Source organism: Bison bison, unplaced genomic scaffold, assembly GCF_000754665.1.
Source record: "Bison bison bison isolate TAMUID 2011002044 unplaced genomic scaffold, Bison_UMD1.0 scf7180017864133, whole genome shotgun sequence".
Taxonomy (NCBI): domain Eukaryota; kingdom Metazoa; phylum Chordata; class Mammalia; order Artiodactyla; family Bovidae; genus Bison; species Bison bison.
The window spans coordinates 2023055-2048079 of NW_011494705.1; positions in this window are offsets into that span (position 1 = coordinate 2023055).

Here is a 25025-nt window from a genome sequence, read left to right on the forward strand (position 1 = left end):
CTCTTAGTGCATCTCTCTTATACTGCCAGTTGTTTCAGCTGGACTTTTGATAACGTCAAATCGAAGTTAAATTTTCTGGTCAGAAAAGATGTGGTGCTGCTCATTACTTTGAGTATTGTAGAAATATGGGATTGTGCAGATACCCTGCTAACCACTTCAGTTCAAATTTATCTTCCTTCCAAAACCATTTCCACTTTAACAGGGTACCTCAACCTCCTCCTCTTAAGCACCATTGCTTGCGATCCAAGTTTTCTGGGAATCTTTCCTGACCTTTCTCTCTCTGTCTAATCAGTTGTCAATCCTTTCAGGTCACCTTCAGAAGTCTCTTACACACACCTCTTCCTTTTGTTGTTAAAAACCAGCATAGTCTAACCTCAGTGATTTTTACCGCTGACTAAACCTGAGGATTACATAGAAAGCTTTTTACCTTATACTGAAGCTTAGACCCTTGACCCAGAATGTTCCATATTACTCCTTAGGGATAGCACCTGGGCATTTGAAATTTTTAAAAACTCCTTAAGATGCAGCCAGCGCTGAGATCCATTTGCCTAACCTCTCTTATTTGACTATGTGCATGCTCAGCTGCCTCCAACTCTTTGTGACCCCATGGACTGTAGCCCGCTAGGCTTCTCTGTCCATGGAATTCTCCAGGCCAGAATATTGGAGTGGATTGCTGTTTCTAGTCCAGGGATCTCATTTGACTACACACACACACACACACACACGTATTTTAACTATTCTAGCTATTTGACCTAGCTGCTGATCCTGTCCAATCTTGCTACTGTCTGTCTTACTCCACATTACTTTCCTCTCCCCCAGATTAGTCGTCTCAGTATCTTAATTTCCTTATGATTTTTTTTTAATGCTTTGATTTTAATTATTTATTTGGCTGCTTTGGATCTTTGTTGCAGCATGTGGAATCTTTCAATGTGGCATGTGGGATCTAGTCCCCCAACCAGAATTAGACACTTGCCCCCTGGCCTTGGGAGCATAGAGGCCTAGCCACTGGACCATCAGGGAAGTCCTAGGTGTTTTTTTGTTGGTTTGTTTGTTTTAATCAGGAAACCTGGTTACCTTCCATTGCATGTCTGTAGAGGCACTTAAACTGCTCTGCAGGGCAGAGTTCTTTGACTGGGGGAGGATGAAAGGAGAGTGTTCTGGAATCTCTCTCTCTCCTAGTTTTGCTACTGCACCCTCCAAGGTAGAGTGACTCAACTTGCTTACAGACACAATCAGTTAATGGCCAAGATGGATCTCGACCTCAGATCCCCTTACCCTTGGCCCCTTTTTTGAATTCAGAAGACTGCCTACCCAGGGCTGTAATAATGGGTGATAGAAGCCAGCTCTGGGCTGTTGCCATTTTTCTCCATCTGCTAGCTCTGTTCTGCAATCTTGGCTTTCCTCTGTTTGGAACATCTTCAGCAGGTATATCTGCGTCTTCTGTAAAATCAAATACGACTGAAAAATTTGGCTAGTCCAATTTGTCATGATTTGTTGACAGCAACCCTGGGAGCTGTGGGACCAGTAATGCTGGGACCTCAGTGCCATGCCTGTCAACTTTATAATGCTGTGTTCAAACACATGTTCTGCTTTTGCCTCAGAGTCGGTCTGTGATGCTTTATATTAAACAGGTTAACTTTAGGACAAGCTCTAAAGGTTATCTAAATAGCAGCTTATTTGTAATTCAAAGAAAACCAATGGTCAACCTGCCCAAAATTTTTATCCTTACCTCCCTCCCACAATACTTGAAGTTCTCGGTTTTGGTCACTCCTCCTAGTGATAAGGCAATCTTCAATTTGTAAAATGTAAATGTGACATCTTGAAAGCATAATATTTAATTACCAGCATTCATTAAGATCTTAAACCAGGTTTGATTTTTTTCTTCTTATATTAGCACCTGGTTCAGAGTGAAGTCCTAAAGAAATAGAACCAGTGTGAATAAAAGTTGATTGAGGAAGGGTGGGTATAGAGCAGAGCCGAGAAAACAAGCTAGAGCTTGGGTGCAGTGCTATAGAAGGAACCGGGACATTGACATTATTAACAGGAGAGACAGAATTGGAGAGAGCGCCTAAGAATAAGTTCTGCTTGATTCCCAATTTTGCCAAATACAAATTTTCTCCCAATATTTTCCTTGGTTAGCTCACTTTCTTTACTGATTTTGCCTGGCATTGGCTAAAATGCTGAAAATTTGGGAATAATAATAACATCAAGTTATTTCATCCTCCCCCACAACATTTGGAGGTGCCACTAACAGTCCATTTTACAAATAAGGACACTGAGGCCAAAGGCTTGGAGAACTACTTTAAGATCATCCAGCAAGGAAACAGTGGAATCAAGGTGCCAACCCAAGCAGTCTGCCTCCAAGGCCTATATTCTTAACCTCCGTGATCCACTCTCTCCAAAATCACTGCATTTGTTTTATTTTAAATTTTTATGTATTTTATTTTATTTATTTTCGGCCACATCACGTGTCTGGTGGCATCTTAATTCCCTGACCAGAGATTGAACCAGGTAATGAAAGCAGCAGTTCTAATCACTGGACTGCCAGGGAATTCCTGAAAATCACAGCATTTGTAAGCAAATGGTAGAGTGAAGCTTCAAATAATCTTCAATGAGGGAAGGGATAGTTAGGGAATTGGGGATGGCTATCAACACTCTGCTATGTTTAAAATGGATAATCAACAAGGACTAACAACATAGCATATGGAACTCTGCTCAATGATATGTGGCAGCCTGGATGAGAGGGGAGTTTGGGAGAGAATGGATACATGTATATGTATGGCTGAGTCCCTTCCCTGTTTACCTGAAACTATCGCAACATTGTTTGCTAATCAGCTATATCCCAATACAAAATTAAAAGTTTAAAAAAATCTGCAAATATAGTCTGATTCCAGATCTTTCTACTATAATGCCCCCTGGACTATAATAGATTTGTTCAGTCAGACTTTTACAGTCATAGGGACTCTTGTTTGTGGTCCAGAGAAAGTTTCTTGGTTTAAGATCTTCCTAAAGTTGTGGCAGTCTGGTGTCTTAATAACAGTGCTCTATTGTTTTAATATAAAATGCCCATTTGACAAAAGTGGTTGAGTGTAAACCTCGCAAGTGTTGGGCAAAGTCCCTGCCCAACTGTTACTGTCCTAGACTGAAATGGAGAAATCAAGCAAAATTACTTCTTGTCTCTATAAAAGATCAGCTGAAATAAAAATTGGTTAATATTTCTCCTTCCTCTATATAGCCAAACACTGCTAAGTATCCAGGGAACATCAAAAGTAAACCTGAAATCTTGGGTTTAGGAAATCAAGGAACCAGCTTTGGTTGTATTTAGTAAGGCTCTCTGAAGGGCTTTTTGGATATTATCTAATGAATTCTCACAGACATTCAGCCAAGTGTTTATCTGTTTACCCCTTGGAGTGCCACCTTCCCACTAAGAACAACTTCCTGGAAGTAAAGCAGATGGCAGGTGTTGGATTCATATAAAAACGTGGTTATAGTTTAGAGAAAGACTTGCTCAACTCATCTTCTCCCCTCTAATGATAGAAGGAGTTGTGGGATGATGGTCCATTTGGGGGCTGGATAAAGAATGAAATGTGCTTTAGAGAAGTGCTACTAGAACTCAGCTTCTCGACAGTTCTCTGGGAGCTAAGAGAATGGAAACATTCTTAGCTAAGGGAGGTAGGAAGGGCTGAGGGAAGGGGCAGCAAGCTTACATGACTGTGTAGACTACAGGGTATCATCTTTGAAATTCTCCCCTCTTCTAATAGCTAGTTATTTTCATACTCAGATTATTTTTTCCTATTGTTCACATAAATGTGAAACAAAATCAAACAAGGAAACCAAAATATTCATTTTGTCTGAAAAGACTCTTTTCTGTTTTTCTCCAGGTTTCAGGAGGAAAATGCCTGGCCCACTCTCTTAATAAATTTGACCTGTCTTTGCTTGTGAACATCTTTCATCTTTGTTTCATGGCTTAAGGAAACAGTAAGACATGGCAGCAGGGATTCCCAATCTTTTTGTTAAGAGAAGCTGTTTTTCATTTCCCCAAAAACTTGATAGTTCAGTTGATAAAGAATCCACCTGCAATGCAGGAGACCCCGGTTCGATTCCTGGGTCAGGAAGATCCACTGGAGAAGAGATAGGTTACCCACTCCAGTATTCTTGGGCTTCCCTTGTGGCTCAGCTGGTAAAGAATCTGCCTGCAGTACAGGAGATCTGGGTTCAATCCCTGGGTTGGGAAGATCCCCTGGAGAAGAGAAAGGCTACCCACTCCAGTATTCTGGCCTGGAGAATTCCCTGGATTGTATAGTCCATGGGGTCGCAAAGAGTCAGACACGACTGAGTGACTTTCACTTTCATTTTCAAAGCTTTAAGGTCAACCGATGGGGGTGGGGAGAAAGCTGTCAACCCCCAGGCTGCTGACTTAAGCTCTATCAGATCAGGCTTCGAGATCTACCAGCAGATTCTCATTGGCTGGTTGAGAACTCACGTACAAGGATTCTTCCACTGGATGAGACATGGAAAAACTCTTTTTAAAAAAGTGGCGGGGTAGCGGGGTGGGGCATATAACTTGCTCTTTCACTTCCCCAGAGCATGTTCGAGGAGCCAGCTAAACTCATTTCCTTCCAGATTCTTGAAGTTGATACAGTTTGGCTTCTATAAATTCTTAGCTTTGTACCATCCTTGTATGTATCCCAGACCAAGTTTCAAGTTTCATTCTCTTGTTGCCCTAAATTGAATTCCAGGCTTACCATCCTGGTTGAATGGGACCATTGGCCAGATTTTCACCCATTGTGGTGTCGTCTTCCTTCTAAAGTCCTGCAGTAAGAACTTCCTTGGAAATGGATCTCTGACTATAGGTGCTTACAATCCCCACTGATTACTCTTAAACCATTCATAGTTCTTGAGATTTCGGGTACAAACTATGCTTCTGTTCTGAGTTGGAGGACATGTACTATGGACATGGAGAAACTGAATTGTCCAAGTAGCCATGCTAGGATGATTCCCTAGGAATACCTTATGGAGGAGAGTATGGGCATCAGAATTCAACCCATAGAATTTCGAATTTTATAGTTAGAAGGAATTTCTGTAGATTCTTTGATCCAGTCCAAATATCTTACATACAGTGACCTTATTTTACAGATGACATAGAGGCCTGGAGAGAACTAGGGGTCATATCTGAAGTTACTTGGTTATCTTCTAAGAGTGCTGAGGGCCCTTGTTTTCTGCCCCCTACTTTATGCTACTTTATAGATATTTAAAGGGGCCTATGATGTTTTGTAATGACTTAGGTACATGTGTTGTTTGCATCGGAAAGAAAAAGAATGGAATACTTAATAAAGCTGTTAGGTAGTTAGAATAGGAAAAAGGAGTCCAAAATGGTAGTGGCTAAAAGACAAAGAAAGGGAAAAGTCCATGAAAAGGGAACAAAGCAAAAATCCTCAGACCAGAGTAAGAACCTCAGGTGAAACAAACATGCCCCCTTCCTGGCTAGCCCTAATTTGCATAGGGCAGGCGTCGGGTGGCGGGGAGACAAGACATATAAAAAGAGGGAGCCAAGACGTGTTGAGACCTCTCCTTTGGGGCCAGCCCACCCTCACACCTCTGGGTGTACTAGCCTTTGTTTGCTGAATACAACTCTCAGCTGTAACCGAGCTGTAACACTGGTCTGCTGTTTCAAATCCTTGCTGTGGTGAGACAGAACCGAGGAAATTACACACTTTCCCAACAATGCAATATAGGAAGTCTTATGATAACAGTCCCTTCTGATTTCTAGTCTAGTTTGACTCCTTTAAGAATCTGGTCTAAACTCAATCAAAGTAGTGCCCTGTTGCATAGTCAGTGTTTATGGATTAATGCTTTAGATGCCTGACTTTATGGTATAGCATGTTGATTCTTATTCTACTTTTGTTAACTTTATTCCATACTTGTCCTCTGTTAAAGTCTCCTCCTATCTTTCCCCCATTTGCCTCATGACTTGCCACCTCTACTTGGTTTTCTGCTTTTTCTTGGGTATTTCCTCAATAGCTGAGCAATTCTTCAAAAGTCAGATAGGTAACACTATTCCTGGGTCAACCAGGTTCCCAGTCTTACCTCCTATATGCTGCTTGTAGACAGCCCCCACCCAGTCTATACTAGACACTGGTGAGTGGTGAAGACCTTTTCTGGTGATCGTTCTTGTAATTACTAACTCTGGAACTACATACAAATTGCTTTTGTTGTCACTACAGTAAAGATAGACAGAACTTAAGAAGAATGAGAGAGAGAAGAAAACAGATAGTGGGGGTTAGTTTGTGGAGTTCCCAGTTAGTATGTGTCTTTGCAATAACAAAGTAGTATCTGGAGTGCTAGATATGGAGTTGAAATACAGATTCTGTACTTGAACTATGCATTTTGAATTACTGCAGACAGAGACCAAGAATGTTCTTCAGTTGATATAAAAATACCCATTCCCACACAGACAAATGTGGCAGAGGGAACCATATGGAACCTGAGAAGGAATGGCCATATTTCAAATGAAATGCAAAGAAAAGATACAAATGGCATCAGGATATAGACATTTTCTTAACCCCAGTAGCTTTGGGTTAAGCCTTGTAGAAAACCTTTCCCCCCACCCCCCACCCCCGTTTGCTTTGTAGAAAGAAGTAGAAGCTTGTTTTAGATTATTATTGTCATCTAATATTATTGTGAATTTATCTCATTCAAAATTGTTGTAAATTTGTATATATATAGTTATGTGTGTGCTCAGTCACTCAGTTGTATCTGACTCTGTGGCCTCATGGACTGTAGCCCACCAAGTTCCTCTGTCTGTGGAATTTTCCAGGCAAGAATCCTAAAATGGGTTGCCATTTCCTACTCCAGGAGACCTTCCTGACCCAGGTATCAAACCCACATCTCTCGCTTGTCCTGCTTTGGCAGGCAGATCCTTTATGACTATGCTACTGTGGAAGCTCATATGTAGTTATACTATATTCAATATCTATTGCCATATAATGAATTACCCCAAGATTTGATGGTTTAAAACAACCACCATTTATTATCTCACAGCTTCTGAGAGTCAGGAACCCCAAAGTGACTTAGCTGGGTGGTTCTGGCTCAGGGTCTCTTATGAGGTTGTGGTCAAGATACCAGCCAGGGCTGTATCATCTGTAGGCTTGGATAGGCTGGAGGATCTGCTTCCAAGAAGGCTCACTCTTTGGAGTCACCAGTTCCTCACTAGTATGTCCAGAAGTCTTACCTATTTGCCATGTGGGCATCTCCACAGAGCTGCTTTGGTGGCCTCAAGACATAGTAGCTAGCTCTCCTAGAGTGAAATGGTCCAAGAGACAGAAAGAGAGAGAGACAGAACACTCAACACGGAAGGTGCTGTCTTTTGAGAGAACTTTTTTTATTTTGGTAAAAAATATATAACATAGATTTATCATTTTAACCATTTTTAAGTCTGTAATTCAGTGGCATTAAGGACATTCAGTTGTTGTGCAACCATGACCACTATCCATTTCCAGATCTTTTCATCATCTCAAACAGAAGCTTTATATACCCATTAACAACAATTCTCTATCCACCTACTCCCAACCTCTGGTCATCTCTATTCTACTTTCTTTCTCTATGAATTTGCCTATCCTAGGTACCTCATATAAGTGGATTCATATAGTATTTGTCTCTTTGTGTCTGGCTTATTTCACTTAGCACAGTGTTTTCAAGATTCATCCACATTGTATCATGTATCAGAATTTCACTCCTTTTTATGCTGAATAATATTCCACTGTGTGTATATACACATTTTCTTTATCCATTCATGTGTAGAGGGACATTTGGGTTGTTTCCACTTTTGCTGCATATTTTAAAATCTAATATGGCAGTGACACACCATCACTTCCATTGTAATCTAGTCCCTGGAAGCAAGTCACTGAATCGAGCCCACTCGCAAGTGAAAGGGAAGGAGAGGAATATCAGAGAATTTGTAAGTGTATTTCTAAAAGAATAAAAAAAATACTTAAGTAAATTTTACTGATTGCACATGATTTTTTTCATGGGCTTTGGTCATTGTTCTTAATTCTCTTGTTGGTTTTGTGAAATGCTGAGTTTGAGAATCTTTCCAAGGGCTGTACCTGGAGTAGCCCCAACAGAGCAAAGTGCTGAAAATGGACAAACCAGAAGAATGACATGCCGTATACAGATTGCCCTAATAAGGTACATTTTGATACATGAGATACCGAAAAAATACAGACCTAATTTCTATGCTGCTCTTAGGCCTGGATATACCAGCAGGAGGAATCAAAGTAGGTCTGCCTCATGTTTCATTTTATTGTGTGTGAGTGGGAACCATTTAAGTAGTAGTGAGCGTGGCATGTGTTTTTTGAGCACATTCAGAGTTATTCCTGTTTGAGTCTGTCTTTGTATGTGGTTGAAAGAAGTAAAAATAACAACAAAGAAATGATCCCTCCACCAACCCCCCCCATAATTATCCTTTTTATTAATCCTATAAATGTTTTTATTTCTTTGTTTTAAGACTGGTACCACAAAGCTGAGCTCTTTTGCCTTTTTAATTTATGACACTACTTCAATTGTCTATTTTGTGATGCATGTGAAGAATTTGGAAGTAGTTTGCAAAGACGAAGGCAGGGAGGATAAAGAAGCAATTACCTCGTGCCAATTACACTGGGAAATGGTGGAGGTGCCATTCCGGCAGCGTTTCTGTCCATTTTTCTTCATTACTGTAATGGTGGCCACTCTTCTCATTGGCTGACACATTTCTCTTCATTACCAGCTGGGGTGATGGGGGTGATGATGAGTGTTCTTTACAGCTGGAATTCTGTGAAAGGCCAAGCAGATGAGAATTATTCAAACAGATATATAGAGGCCAAAAAAGGCGAGTGGTTAAAGTGAGGCTATTCTGTCCCAGAAAGGCTGAGAGGTAATTGCTTTGGAAGAGGGTTTGGTTCATGTTCCTCAACCAGGGGCTGTCCTACAGTGCTGGGATGGAATGGCTTATCTGAAGTATTCAGTGTGTTCTTATAAGAACTGAAGGGAAAACAATGAATTATGTATATCATAAGACAAATGTCTATTCCCTTGGAACCCCAGCTTCATCTGTCAGGGAGGGAGCAAGGCTTTCATTGAGTCTATGCTCAAAAAATAACCAACCCCCAAACTTTCCATTCCATCCCTCAACCCCTATAACATGCTATCTACCTATCTATAGTATCTATCTATCTGAGACAACCTTGTTATAGCAATACTTATAAACCATGTTAACTATCAACTATTTGTGTATCTAGGTATGTATATATGTGTCTATCTATCTATCTGGGGAAATTTTGTTATAGCAACACTTTAAAAGCATATTAACTATCATCTCTCTGTGCATGCATGTATGTACATATCTATAAATCTAGCCAGCTAACAATTTTTTTGTGTAGTCAGAGTTCTCCAGAGAAACCAAACCAGCAGGATGTGTATGGAGAAAGAGAAAAAGAGATTTATGTTAGTGAATTGGTTCATGTGATTGTGGAGGCTTGGAGCGTTCAAAATCTAATGGAGTGAGCCAGCAGGCTGGAGACTCAGGAAGGAGTTGCAGTTCTAGTTCAAAGGCACTCTTCTGGCTTCTTGTTCAAGGGACGATAGTCTTTGTTCCATTAAGGCGCTCAACTGGTTAGATAAGGACTACCCACATCGTGGAGGGGGATCTGCTTTAACCAAAGTCCACTGACAGACTAATCTCTGGCTAATCTCATTAAGGCTAATTTCATTCAAAAAAGCACCTTCACAGAAACATACAGAGTAATGTTCGACCAAATATTTGGGCATCATGGCCCAGGCAAGTTGACACATAAAATTAAACATTATTCTATCTATCATCTTCAAATCTAAACCAACGAGGTACAAAGAATTTGTGACTCACAAATAAAGGTGGGGATTGGGTTTTTACCTAATGAAGAGTGTTTGAATTGGACCATGAAGAGTCTTTTGGAGGTGGGGCCAGTTGTTGAAGAATCCAGCATCTCTAGGCAGAAATGGAGCTCTGCTTTCCATCCAGCCTCCTTCCAGACCCTTGAATTGAGGGGAATAATTGCTCTAAGGGCAGGAGAGGATCTGTAAGTGAGTTTGAAAGAGGGGCAGAGTGTACATATCATTGGGAACTGTGGTGAATTGTTTCATAAAGAACATCTTTCAATTTAATCATCTAATTGCTCCTCTTGCTTTGATTTTCTCCCTAGCAATGACCCTCACAGTTATCCCATGAACCCCGCTCAATCAAACATGGCATTGTTGAAACAGGCTGCAGAAGTTCCAAGCCAGACAAGTAGGAACACGTTGGCTTCCCAGGAAAGGGCTCACAGGCAGGACTCTAGTTAACCCCTGCTGGCCTGGAACATTTGGGGATGAGGCCCTGGGAAGAGATTTCCACTAGCAGGGCATTGCCATTTGCAGACTCTGATGGTGTGTGCAGCCAGTTAAGAATGATAGAGGCAGTGTTCCAGCACAGCGGGCTTTCAGTATGAGACAGAGGCATGAAAGGAGTACAATATGAAAACAGCAGGTGAGAATGGATATATCACACAGGGAAAGGATGTTAGAGGAATATTGAGGGTTATTAATTCTCCCTGGGTCCTCTCAAATTCAGGAGCTTTGGTGAAAGCAAAGATAGCCTCTTGAATTAGGCCCAGCGTCCTAACAAGTGCCATAGCACCATCTGCTTAGTAGCAAAAGGCATAGGAGGTGGGAAAAACAGACCTGCATGCCAACCGGTGATATTTTCTTCAATAACCTTGATTTCCTTAGGGGCCTTCACAAGCTGTCATGTGTGGACAAGCTCAGGGAATTTGATGTTTCCTAAGTGATGCTTCTCCAGAGCTACTCCTACAGGCAAGATGGCATTTGCCCAGTGGCTTTGGGATAATTTGCACTTTTCTAAGGGCTTGAAACAAACAACAGAAGCAGCATCTGTTTGGTACCTGGAAAGTCCTTCCTAATGATTTATGTCTGTAGAGGTTTCTCAGTCTACTGTCTATGGGCAAGTTGTTAGACACTGTCCAAGACAAATGGTTCACCATTGAGAAAGAGCTTGATATTGTACCTTCCCACCTATCTCATTATAACTTTAATGAAACAAGGACCCTACCATGTACGGGTGCAAATCAACTATATCTCTGATAGATAGAACTCAGGGAATTCCTGAAATAACGCAGTCTTTTGGACTAGGTATTTGACTTATTTTCCTTAGGGTTTGAGCAACTTGTCATTTTCCTAAGCCAATGTCCTGAGCCTCTGAGATTATTATTGTAACATTTATAATTACTATAACAATCTCCACTAGGTAGACCCAGCTGGCTTAAGTCCATTACAACTCTGCCCCAATTTGGCATCAGATATCCATTTGAAAAATGTGGGTGCACTAATTTCACCAGGCCTCTCCCCACTGTTCCTGGGTAACCTCCAGTCTCAAGGATTCAGCTACCACTTATAGTTGATGACTTGTAAACCATATCCCTCTTCTGAGCCCTGCATGTAGAACAGACACCTGAACCATATTTGAAACTCACCCCAAACTTGCTGCTTTCATTTATTTCTTGGCTCTGTTATTGGTATCACACTTGATCATTTACTAGAATTAGTTACCCTTAACTTCTCCATCTCTACCCACTCTCACACATGCATATTTATTACCAAATTATGCTGATTTCATATTCTTAAGAGCATTTTTTTTCAGTGTATCTCTTTCTTTCCATTCTCCTATTACTATTGCCATAGCCCAAGCTCTTAGAGTCATCCTGATTTGTTCATAACTAGTCCCTTTGCCTCTTGCCTTAATACTTTAAAATGTTTAAAATCTCCCCATCATTTACAGAACTAAGCACAAAATTACTTATTCAGATCCTCTTTGACTTTTTTCCCGGTCCTATCTCCCAATAACTCCTCCTGTCCCTTTCTCCTCTTGTAATATCCTTTTAATTCCCCACATGTGCCCTGCTGCTTCCAGCTCCATGCCTCTGCGGGAGTTATTTCTTCAATTTGGAACACTCATCCCACCCTTCTTCACAGGCTAATTACGTCTGACTCATCTTTAATACTCTGCTAAAGCATTATCTCTTCCAGGAAACCTCTTGTGAACTCCCGGATGGAACAAGGACCATTCCTCTCTACTGTTTCCTCTAAGACTCTGTGGCTATCTCTGTCATTATCTGCCATGTCTGTCTTTCTCATTGGATTTTTAGAACATTTTTTTTTTTTAATCCTTACCTTCAAAAATCCTAGAATAGGACTGCAGTGGCCACTGAAAATTTTAATAAATAAAAATAAATAAAATTTTATTTATTCCTATATCTTTGCATTTTTAGACCCTCGATCATGGAATATTATTAATCCTACCAATACATTTATCTGGTTCACTAAGACATCCTAATATCAGTTTACTGTACATGGAACATCCCTATCTGAAAATCCCCAAGGATTTTGAGTATCCCCATTCTCAAAAGCCATACATCTTTTCTATATCCCACATCTACTTCTCCGGTAACACTGATCTTGAGACAAGACTGTTGGATCGAATGTCTCTGTGATGTATGTTTCTGGTATGACTGACATTGTGGACTTACTCTCTGGGACACCACAATCAGCAGAGCGTGAAACAAGCCAAAGCAACCTCGCACACCTGTGTGTCTGTGCATGTTGCTTCACTACTGTGTGAAGGCATTGACTCAGAATGTGTATGATTCTGATACATACTTAGATGTAAGAATTGTCACCTTAGTTTTTCTTTCCATGCAGAATAAAACTCCAGTAGAATTTTGAGATCCCATATATGCTGTCCCAAACTGATCAAAACGTTAGGTTAAAATCTACTTTTGCCCTGTAAATGCGGCTAAACCAGGTTTCTCTCAATCTGTATGGAATCTATGAGACTTTCTTAAGTTCATAACTTGTGTTTCTATTTTATATTTTATGTGCTAATTTTGGAAGCTACTTCAGGACTGCTCATTTCATTGTGAATCGATAACCTACCACAGAAGACCTTAGCTAAGATGTGTGTACAAATATGGTTATGAAATCTTATGTCTCTGCAGACTGTTCATCTAAATTTCTAATAAAGATGGTGAGTACTGAATCAAGAACAGAGTCCTTTATCCACCCCCCAATATAATCCATTTCCCCATATGGCACTCTATGATCTTTTAAAATCATAAATCAGATCACATTGTGCTTCAAATTAAAATGCTCCGGTGAATTTCCTTACACTCTCTATGGTCTTCAAGACTGCCCTGAGGAACTTCTCTGGTTATCCAGTGGTTAAGACTCTGCTTCCAATATAGGGGACACAGGTTCAATTCTTGGCTGGGAAACTAAGATCCCATATGCCTCACAGCGTGGCCCCAAAAAAAAACTCTTCATTCAAGACTGCACTGACCTTTCCTATCAGACTTCATCTGCCTCATTCCTCCAACATGCCAGGCTCATGGCCAGTCCAAGCCTTCATATATTGCTAGTCCCTTGGTCTAGAGTGCTCTTATGTAAGTCCCCTTGTAGCTGCTTCCCTCTTGATAGGTCTTGGGTCAAATGTGAACACTTAAGAAATTTCCTCTCCTCACTGTAACGTGTAATGTGCATGATTTATATTTTACTTGACATCTGTAATTATCTTTATGCATTTAGTTGTTTTATGAGAGCAGAATATTGTCTTGTTCATCAGTGTATCCCCAGCACCTGGAAGAACATTAGACTACAGGGATGCTCAATAAACATTCTTTGAATGAACGAAAGAATAATACCTTTTTGCTTATTTACAATGATCTGTTAATCAACCCCCTTTGGATATAGTTATTTAGTTAGCTACCAGTTCTGCTTGTATGTCCATGTTAGCAACAGGCATAGCAAGAAAGCCTTTGCCAGCACTTCCCTGAAGGTCCAGTGGTTGAGACTCTGTGCTCCCACTGCAGGGGGCATAGGTTTGATCCCTGGTTAGGGAACTAAGATCCCACATGCCATGTAGGTGGCCAAAAAAAATGACTTTCCCAAAATTCATTCTTGATACTGACATTCATGTGTGACACAGCTGTGGTGTTTTCCTGATATCCATGTGTCCATCCAAAAGGAAACACAGATTCATTTGACAGAACGTTTCCTTAGTGACCCCACACTGGTTCCTTGAGATCATCCTTTAGCTCTCTAATTTAAATTTTCCAGAAATTTCTGTCAGTTGCACTAGAGTTTATTCTGTTGATCCCCCTTCCCTCAGACAATCTTTTTGAAAACCATGGAGTTCGTTCATCATCTCTCTCCTTCTATCCCTCTCATACTTCATGACTTCTGAAAGGTCGTTTATAGAGTCCTACACTCACATTTATCTGGTCTTTAGTGTGAAGGAGATAGCAAACCGTATGATTGAGTGACAGTATGGGCTTTGGAGCAGTAATTCTGACTGCAGTGTGCAATGCAATGTGACTCTGGAGGAGAGCACAGCACCCACTCCAGTACTCTTGCCTGGAGAACCCCATGGACAGAGGAGCCTGGTGGGCTATAGTCCATAGGGTTGCAAAGAGCTGGACATGACTGGAGTGACTTAGCCTAGCATGGCACAGCACAATACAGTGTGTGTAAGAATTACCTGGAGATCATATTAAAATGCAGATTTTGATTCCATAGGTCTGAGATTCCACACATCTAACACGCATGTGGGTAATAAAAATGCTCCTGATTTGTGAACTGTATGCTGACTGGAAGGCTCTAGAATCAGACTGTCTGGGTTCAAATTCCAGGCCTGCTGTGAAAAAGCTATTTAACTTCCCTGGGCCTCAGTTTTTACATCTGAAAAGTGGGAATATACTACCTTCTAGGTTTTTGTGAGGATTAAGTTAGGGTATATATATATCAGGCACTTAGAGCAGAACTGTAAATCTGATAATCAGTATTTTCCATGACTATCACTACTTTAGAATGCAGTTCATCCAGACTGGAGTTCATATAATTGTGATATGCTTTCTTGTCTATCTTGGGCTTTGATTCTCCTTTGACCAGAATTTCTATTTTCCATATTTTCCAGTTTGCTACTTTTTGATGGCAAAGAAGAAAGCACAAAGGAGTGGAGAACTTTAACTTGTTTTTGCCACATATTAATCATGTACCCTCTACCCCAAGTGGGCTTATCCTTATGTTTTTCTTCTTGTTTCCAGTACACTTTGAAATATTCTATTTAATATTCTTGGCATTTTGGCAAACTCTAATTCATTCTGACATGACTCAATGTCAAGAGTCTGTTTACCAATAAAAACAGAAGCATTTTATATTAGTTATTGAGGATAGCTAAGTGATTTATTCAAACCTATTTTTGTGGCATAAATGCATAAGAGCTTCTCAGAGTCAGTATCTTGCTTCCCAGGTAAAGAAGCCAGATAATAACAGGTAAAGTTTTCAATTATCTCTGTTGTGGGCCAGATAGAACAGGTTGTGGAGGTTATTGTCAGTTTTCCAAGAACTCACCACACCCTTGTTTAAAGACAATTTAGAAAATGGGGATAGTGATGAATGGGATCATTCCTAGATGTACATTACATCAATTTTTACAAAGTTGTTGTCAAATTTCAGTTTATTTGGATAAAAACTGACTTAGGGTTGTAATGTCACATACATGCCTTATAAATCATGGCTGTGGTAAGTGTTATAAAAATTAAAGTGATAAGTCTGCAATTCTCATGAGACAGCAATCATCAGATTATATGATAAATTGAAGATCATCCACATCTAGGCCAGGGGCTGAGAGCAGGCAGAGTCCAAGGCAAACTACGCTGTGTGAACTATAAATAATAAGGACAACTTGCATTTGCATTCAATTTAAGAGATTATAAAATCTTCCCACATATATTATTTTATTTGAGCGCCCCAGTGGAATCTCAAGTAATTCCTCAGAAGTATTTATTTCTTTCCACTGCTTATGGAGGGGTAGTCAATAGCTCGGGCTCTTAAATCAGATTACCCGATTGTGTTAATTTAGGCCCTCCAGAAAACAGATGCCAAAATGGATTCAACAAGCAAGAGTTTTCTTAAGGGAAATGCCTAAATTGGAGAAAACAAGAGAGGGAGCTGGGATAGGCTGGGCGAGCCATTATCAGTGATGCATATCTGACCCTGAATGAAGAGAGAGGGAGGGAAATTGGGTGGAAGCATCTTAATCTGCTGTGAAGTCCAATAAAGATGTGGCAAGGATCTTAAGGAGTTCTTAAGGCAAAGTGAGCTGTCAGAGAAACCATGTCATCCAGGAATGGCCCCGCACAGCATGCCTGCAATAAATTTCAGTGAGCTGTAGCTGGGCACGCTGGTCAGTGATACATCCTGTACTTGGGGATCACAGGTGCCCCATGGTTCAAATTTTAGCTCCACCATTAATTAGCTGTGTTATTTTGGCAAATTACTCTACCTCTCTCGAAGCCTCATCTTACTCATTTGTAAAATGGTAATAATAGTGGTACTTCCTATGTTGTGTGGCTTAAACCCTCACTGCACCAACAGCTTCAATAAAATAGGGGATCCAAGCCCATCCTACTGCTTGGCATGTGATCAGGCTGAAATTCATAGCCATCCTAGGCTAAAGGGCTTTCTAATCTCATCAGGAAGCATTTGAAATATTTTACCTTTTGACTTTTGAATATAATTCTCTCTTTAGAAAAATAAATGTATAAAGAACAAAGAGGTGATATACTGGGAAAAAAATGAGTAAAAATCTCAGAAACATGTAAAACTAATATCAAAAGATCTAATATTATGTCCTTGGAGTCCTGGAAGGAGAAAGGAAACACATGGGGCTGAAGAAATGCTCAAATACCATGGCTGAAACTTCCAAAATTTGGCAAAAGACATAACCTACAGGTTCCAGAAACTGAGCTAACCACAAACACAGAAATACAGAAATCCGCATTAAAGGCACATCATAGTCAAATTACTAAATATTAAAGACAAAGAACAATCTTGGAAGCAGTGAGAGAGAAACAATACTTTACCTACAGGGGAAAGACAACTTGAATAAAAGTGGATTTCACATCAGAAATATGACAAAAGGAAGCAGTACATCATTTTTCAAGCGCTAAAAGAAAAGAACTGGCACTGCAAAATCCTATATCCGGTGAAAATACCTTTTAGAAATGAAAGAGAAATCAAGAGATTCTCAGATGAATAAAAACAAAGAGAATTTCTCACCAACAGAACTTCCTAAAAGAAGGATGGGGAACACGTACACCCATGGCTGATTCGTGTCACTGTACGGCAAAAACCAGTACAATATTGTAAAGTAATTAGCCTCCAATTAAAATAAACAAATAAAAAAGAATGGCTGGAGAAAATTCTCTAAGGAAAGGAAATGATAAAAGATGGACTTTAGAATGTTAGGAAAAAAAGAAAGAACATGATTAGCAATAATAAGATTAAATTACAATAAACTTTTCAGTTTTCTAAATTATGTTTGATGGTTGGAGCAAAAATTATAACAATGTCTCATGTGGTTTCAAATGTTTACTGAGGAAATATTTAAGCTAATTACATTTTAAACAGGTAATAAAGGGCATACAAATTAGCAAGAAAGAAATAAAACTTCCCTTATTTCCAGATGATGTGATTTTCTACAAAGGAAAAAAAAACCTCCTAGATCTAATACATGAGTTTCTCAAGGTGCAGGATTCAAAAAGCATAAAAAATTCAGTTGTATTTCTATATATTAGCAATTAACACATAAACACTAAACTAAAAATAAAATACTATATGCATGTGAGTGTGTTAGTCTCTCAGTCACGTCTGACTCTTTGTGACCCCATAGACTATAGTTCTCCAGGCTTCTCTGTGCATGGGATTCTCCAGGCAAGAATACTAGAGTGGGTGGCCATTCTCTTCTCCAGGGGATCTTCCCAACCTAGGGATTGAACCTGGGTCTCCTGCATTGTGAGTGGATTTTTTACCATCTGAATCATCAGGGAAGAACAGTCAATCAAAAATGATGCACTTTTGTACAAATCTAATAGAATGTGTATGAAACTTACATGCTAAAAATTACAAAATGCTGACAGAAGAAATCAAAGAAGACCTAATCAAATGGAGAGGCATACCGTATTAAAAGATTCAACCTAAGAAAGATGTCAATTCTCCCCAAATTGATATACAGCTTTTAACCCAATTCCTATCAAAATCCCAGCAAGAGTTTTGTAGATGTAGCCAAGACTATTTCCTTTTTTTTTTTTTTTTAAGGCATGGGAGCTAAGATAGATAAACTAATTGTGAAGAAGAATAAAGTGGGAGGAGGGGTGGGGCATTTCCTGGCAGTCCAATGGTTAGGACTTGGAGTTTTGCTGCTGGGGCCTGAGTTCAATCCCTGGTTGGGGAACTAAGCTCTCAGAAACTGTACAGCATGGCCTAAACAAACAAAGTAAGAGGAATCATGTACTTGATTGCAAGACATATCATAAAACTTCAATAATCAGAATATTTGGTCATGGCAGAGGAATAGACACATAAATGTGTCAGTGGGACAGAATAGAGAAGGACCCCAGAAGTAAATTCACACAAATACACTCAACCAATTTTTGAGAAAGGTGCAAAAGTGATTCAAAGCAGGAGAGACAGCATTTTCATTAGTGCTGGAGCAATTGGAGATACACAGACAAAAACTGAACCTCAACCTGTCTGACACCTTATCCAAATGTTAACTCCAAATAGATCATAGACCTAAATGTAAAAAATAAAATGTAAAAGCTTTTAGAAAAGCAGTGAGAGGATTTTCAGGATCTAGAGCTAGGCAAAAAATGCTTAGTTTTGACATCAAAGGCAAAAATTATAAAAGGAAAAAAATTATTATGTAAACTTAATTAGACTTGATCAAAATCATACCTTTTGCTCTGTGAAAAATCCTATTAAAAGGATGAAAAGACAGGATACAGACTGGCAAAAAATATTTGCAAACCACCTATCCAAAGGACAAGTGTACAGAATATGCAAACAACTTTCAAAATTCAATAGTAAAAAAACAATCCAGTTAGAAAATGAGCAAATGAGATGGAGAGACATTTCACAGAGCGTACAGAAAGGAATTAATACATGAAAAGATGTTCAACATCATTAGCCTTTGAATGAAATTAAAACCTCAGTGAGATAGTACTGCACAATTACCTACTTAAATGTCACATGTAACCTATGGGCTTAATATTGAAACCAAAGTATGAAAATTTATAAAATATACAGCATAATCTAAGGGACAAATGCATGAGGCACCCCTGCGCTTTATACTATTTGTCAGATACACTCACAACACTTTGCAACAGTAATTTAGAAAGCACATAATCAATGTTTTCTAGTTAAATGATTAAATTATCAGATTATTGAATAGTTGAATGAATAGATGGATGGTGTCCTAGACCGAATGTTTGTGTCCCCCTAAAATTCCTATGTTGGAAACGAATCCCTAATGTGATGGTATTTGGGCGTGTTTGGGAGACACATGGTCTTGAGGCAGTCTTCATGGTGGTATTAGTGTTCTTATAAAGGAGACCCAGACAGTTCCCTTGACCCTTCCACCAGGTGAAGACACATCAGAAAAACAGCCTTCTATGAACTAGGAAACAGGCCCTCCCTCACCAGACATGAAATCTGTCAGCCTCCAGAGCGACAAGAAATAAATGTTTGTTGTTTAAACCATCCAGTCTATGGTAGTCTACTATATATTTTATTATAGAAGCCCAATGGACTAAGGCAGATGGATGGATAGATGAATGTGTAGGTGGATGGATGGTTGGTTGTTTGAAATCAAGGAAGTATCAGATCAGATCAGATCAGATCAGTCGCTCAATCGTGTCCGACTCTTTGCGACCCCATAAATCGTAGCACACCAGGCTTCCCTGCCCATCACCAACTCCCGGAGTTCACTCAGACTCACGTCCATGGAGTCAGTGATGCCATCCAGCCATCTCATCCTCTGTTGTCCCCTTCTCCTCTTGCCCCCAATCCCTCCCAGCATCAGAGTCTTTTCCAATGAGTCAACTCTTCTCATGAGGTGGCCAAAGTATTGGAGTTTCAGCTTTATCATCATTCCTTCCAAAGAAATCCCAGGGCTGATCTGAAGTATGGAACAATGTAAAGCATGTTAAGACCTAAGACATTTGCAAGCATGACGTTAAAGAGCTTCTTTTAACTGAGTTCTGTTCACAATACCCATTTAAAGGCACAGGGCCAGGGCAGAAGGATATAGGAAGTTCAAAGAATATCAGAAAAATTTGTCACAGCTTGTAACTAAGAACTCAAGTTATAGACATCTTTGGGGGAAAGTGCATGACTTCTTGGAGTAAGTACGTAATACAGATGTTTTGAATAGAACTTTCCCTGTTATCTGCTGCATAATCTAGGCATTTGTGGGACTGGCATCTTTGATCTCTCAGACTTTTGGCTGACCACACCTTGGAAGTCTTATCTGTATTGAGTATGGCGGGAAATGCAATGGCAAGCTTCCTGACAAGGAAGGCTGGTAACAGAGCAACATGTGGGCTGGCACAACCGTTTGCCTGTCTTTGACTCCTGACAGGACTTGACCTCCACTTCTGAGCATTCTATTTCCTAGCTTTGGATCAGAGGTCACCACACTTGACCTCTGACCTCAGCGTGACCCCTGACCCTCCCAACTCCGTTTTGATTGTTCTGCATAATCTATAGTTCCCAGGGCGCAGAAGAGCTCTTCCACTAGCTCCCACCAGCTGTTGCCACCTTTGTTCTCTCTCTCCCCTGCTCCCTGCTGACTGAAATCCACAGCCCTAACAATGGCAGGGTCCCTCCAAGTTGCCTTGTGTGCTGACTTTGATTGAATGCTAATAATTATTATTAGGAGTGCCCTTTTCTGAAATGCTAACCGTGCTGCTACATTCAGCATCTCATTTAGCATTCAAGGATCCCATGAGAAAGATATCATTTACCCCTGTCTTTGGCGATCAGGAAACTGAGGCTCAGCAAAATAGAATGTAACTGGTCTAAGTTCATACTGCCAGAAAGAATCAGATTTAGGGCCTGTCATATTTTACTCTAAACCCATCTCCCATGCTTCCTATTTATTAAAGATTCTCCATTCAGAGTTCCATTGTTTCCTGGGTACTGAATATATGCATTGTGAAAAAGTTTTGTTTTAGTTTTAAAAGATGTTCAATTTGTAATGCACTGGACATCTCTCATGTGAATTTTAAGTCCTTTCAATTCCCCCTCTTATCTAACCTCAGATGCAATAACCAGTTTCATGAAGCTTTGACCAGTTTTAGCAGGTGCAAGCTGGCAGTATCTCATCTCAGTTCTCTGATACTTAGGACATTTGTGGGAAACCATGCCACTCATTCTTGCACAATCCAGAAGTATCCGGGAGCTAATGCCCATGAGTGCACCCTTGACTAGTGTGGGATGGGAGCCAATGAAGCACTTCCTCCTTACATCACCCATGGCCAGCTCCCAGATACCTCTGTTAAACCTCCTCCAAAGATTCTGTAGCAGCAAGCACCAGTTAACTGTACCAGTGGTGAACTGGAAAAGTCATTTTTGTGTCAAGTTCCCTCCTTCCTTGTTTCAGTTCTCTTGTCTCTCACTCCTGCTCCCTGGAATCACCTCTCTAAAATAACTACACACACACAAGATTGACTTAGGATCAGATTCTGGAGGTTTCCAGGCTGGCCCTTCCTATTAATGAGTCTGAATTAGCGAATCCTTTTTAAAATTTGTACATCATCGTTTCGCATCTTACATGTCTGTATGACTGTGCACAAGGAATAATCCAGTTTATCTGACTTAGATGATTTGGCTTTGACAGTGGTTTTATAACCATGTGAGTAGATACCTATATGGAAGCCATTACCAACATATTTGTGTAAACATTTCTTTTGCACTCATAAGGGAACTTTAGTGAACTGCTAAGTAAGAGCACTCAAGTTGGTTCAGAAGTTTCCTGGCTGGCCGTTCATGGTTCTTATGTAAATGACAACTAAAACCTTTCCTTGATGACAAAAATCCACACTAACAAATTAATAGCTATTCTTTCACATTCCTCTGCCCCTGTAAGTACGCTTCTTGACAAGATGTATAATGTCTGTACCTGAATGATTTACGGCTCTTTGCTCCCTGTAGGAACATACTCCCTGGCCATTTTAGTTCATTTGATCACTGGTTCTGCAACTGGTTGAGGGTGACGAGGGAGGTGAAGAGGGATGTGCACTTTGGAAAGGTTTCCTGACGATTCTGATACTCACCCAGTCCAGACCTTCTCACCACCCTCTGCTCCTCCACACCACGTGTGGTCTCACACACCTGGGGTACAGGGCAAGCCCAGATGCAAACGATGTGACGATACGATAAAATCATTTCCTTAGATCACTGCCTTCAGAATCTCTGTGGATTAAAAAAGTAAAAGCAGATAAATGAAGTCGGTGGAGGGAAGAAAACTGAAAATTGAATGCTTTTCTTTCATTTTATGTATATATATATATCTCCTTAAGAGACCCAGAGTTAAATTGCTTTTTATGAAATCTCCTTAGCAAATAAATTTGTATAAAAGCAGATAAGCTTAGAAATTCTCACATCTTTCAGAGAATCAAATATTCCAGGTAATTATGATCTAGAAGTCTGGGGAATTGATGGTTGCGGTTTATTCTGAATGTCAAGACATAAAAATATATGAAGAGAGATCATATATAGATTATACACCACAGCTAATTCTCTGTTTTCTTTTTCCTCTGCCTTGAACAGCAGTCCTCTAAGCTGTATAAATGAACTAGTACAGTTAGCACAGAGCTGCATTATTTGACCAAATAGCAAGATTAGTCATATCAGAATAGTGTTTGAAAGAAAGGATTCCACTAGCTGCTTTACTGTTTTTTGTGTCTTATACAAAAGCTAGCATCACTGTTCATGTGGGAGTTAAGTCAGTGAGCACTGAGCTTTCAGAAAGACTTTCTGAATTATCCAAGGTAAAAAATAAATTATAAAAATGAAAATACACACACATACATTCACATGCGTGCATGTACACACACATACAGGAATAGCAAGATGATTCCATGATTTTGTTGTTAAGTCACTCAGTTGTCTGACTTTTTGAGACCCCATGGAATGCAGCATGTCAGGCTCCCTGTCCTTCACTATCTCCCGGGGTTTGCTCAGATTCATGTCCTTTGAGTCAGTGATGCTATCTACGTAACCATTTCACCCTCTGCCCCTTGTTTACCCTTTTGCCTTCAATCCTTCCCAGCATCAGAGTCTTTTCCAATGAGTCAGCTCTTCTCACCAGGTGGCCAGTGTTGGAGCTTTAGCAATAGTCCTTCCAATGAATATTCAGGATTGACTGATTTGATCTAAGAGTCTTCACCATCACTACAATTTGATAGCATCAGTTCTTCAGCACTCAGCCTTCTTTATGGTCCATCTCTCACATCTATACATGACTACTGGAAAAGCCATGATAGATGAACCTATTTTTAAAATTGTAAATGAAAGCATTGGTTAAATTATTAAATATCAGCTTCTATGTGACACTTCCCAAAATGATACAAATTTCTTCTTCGTATACTTCATTCTAACCTCTACTGTAGCCTTTATGACATTTTAATCAAAGTTTGTTACATATCACCCTTCTTCCCAAAGAGATTGTAAGGGCATAGCGGACAGATGCTGGCCTGGTCAGCCCTGGCAGAGGCGTGGCATAGGGTAGACAACAAGTATGTGCTTTGGGGAGTGAATTAGTGAATGATTACAAATTATTCGGTAGTTGATCTATCCTAAGTGGTATCCAAGTTTTCCTTTTGATCTAAGGACACACCTTGGCTCATCACTCAGAAGATGCAGTATTCTTACCACATGGTTCTCCTGGTAGGTCATCTACAAACTGTTAATACAGAAGACAAACTATGCAAAATTTTATGAAATGCGCAGCACACGCCATAAAAAACAAGTGCTTGGGCCATCTCTGAGCCCTGTTTTGAGGGTATATTATTTACCAGATACTTTAATGCACCTTCTCTAAGTTTACCCCCACAGCCCTTAGAAGCGGTCATGTCCTCCATTTCCAGGTCAGGAAATGGGTAATTCAAGCAAGTTGCCCAGAAGTACACATCTTGGCACATGATCCAAGCTTTCAGAATCTATGCTCGGGGCTCATTTTACTGAAATGCAGCTGCTTTCTTCCTTTAAGAGTATTTGTTTAGACAAATATCCCAAGGGGGAAAATAGCCAAACTAACTGCTTGGCATTGCATTGGTTCAACACGAAACAACCTGTTGATGAGATGAATTACTCACTCTTCACTCGATTATTTTGTCGTCTTGTACACACAAGCATACTCTGGTTAAGGATGAAAAATGTCTTTCATAAGACTGTTCAGCTCTGCCCCTGGCGTGTTCTGTTCAGTATGATGTTGTTATTTTTCTTTTAAATCTTCATGCTTCTTATTCCAAATGCAAAACAATCCAAGCTCCTTTGCGTTCTCATTCTGTAATTTATTCTTGAAGTTATTCCTCATGTTTTGTTTAAAATTTTTAGGTTTTTCTTTTTAAATGCAGGTGTGAGGCATATATAAGTTTTAATAAGGAGGGTTGATTTTTTTCCACCTGACAAACATACCTTTAATTTTACAGATAAATAGACAGCTATGATTTGCTATATTGAAATTCACCTTACAGACAACTTTTTAAAAGGCATGCTCTTCTGCAAAATGCAACACCTGTTCAGACCAAGGGACTAAAAGGAGCAAAGGTATAAAAATTCCTCCTGTAGCTCTATGAATGCTCTGATCGGTTGTCACTTTTCTAAATGCGATTTTCCCCCAATCACTACATTTCCAAGCGTCCAAATGGAGAATTATAATTCTGGACAATGATGGAATGAATTGGGCTCCACAGATGCTGAGGCAGCCGGTTCACTATTAGATTTCAAAGGCAACATTCCCAAACTGATGCCTGAGGAGATTTGTTTTTATTTGGATAACAGAGAACTCGAGATGAATAAAATGATAGCTTTACAAGTACTATTCAGCACTACTATGT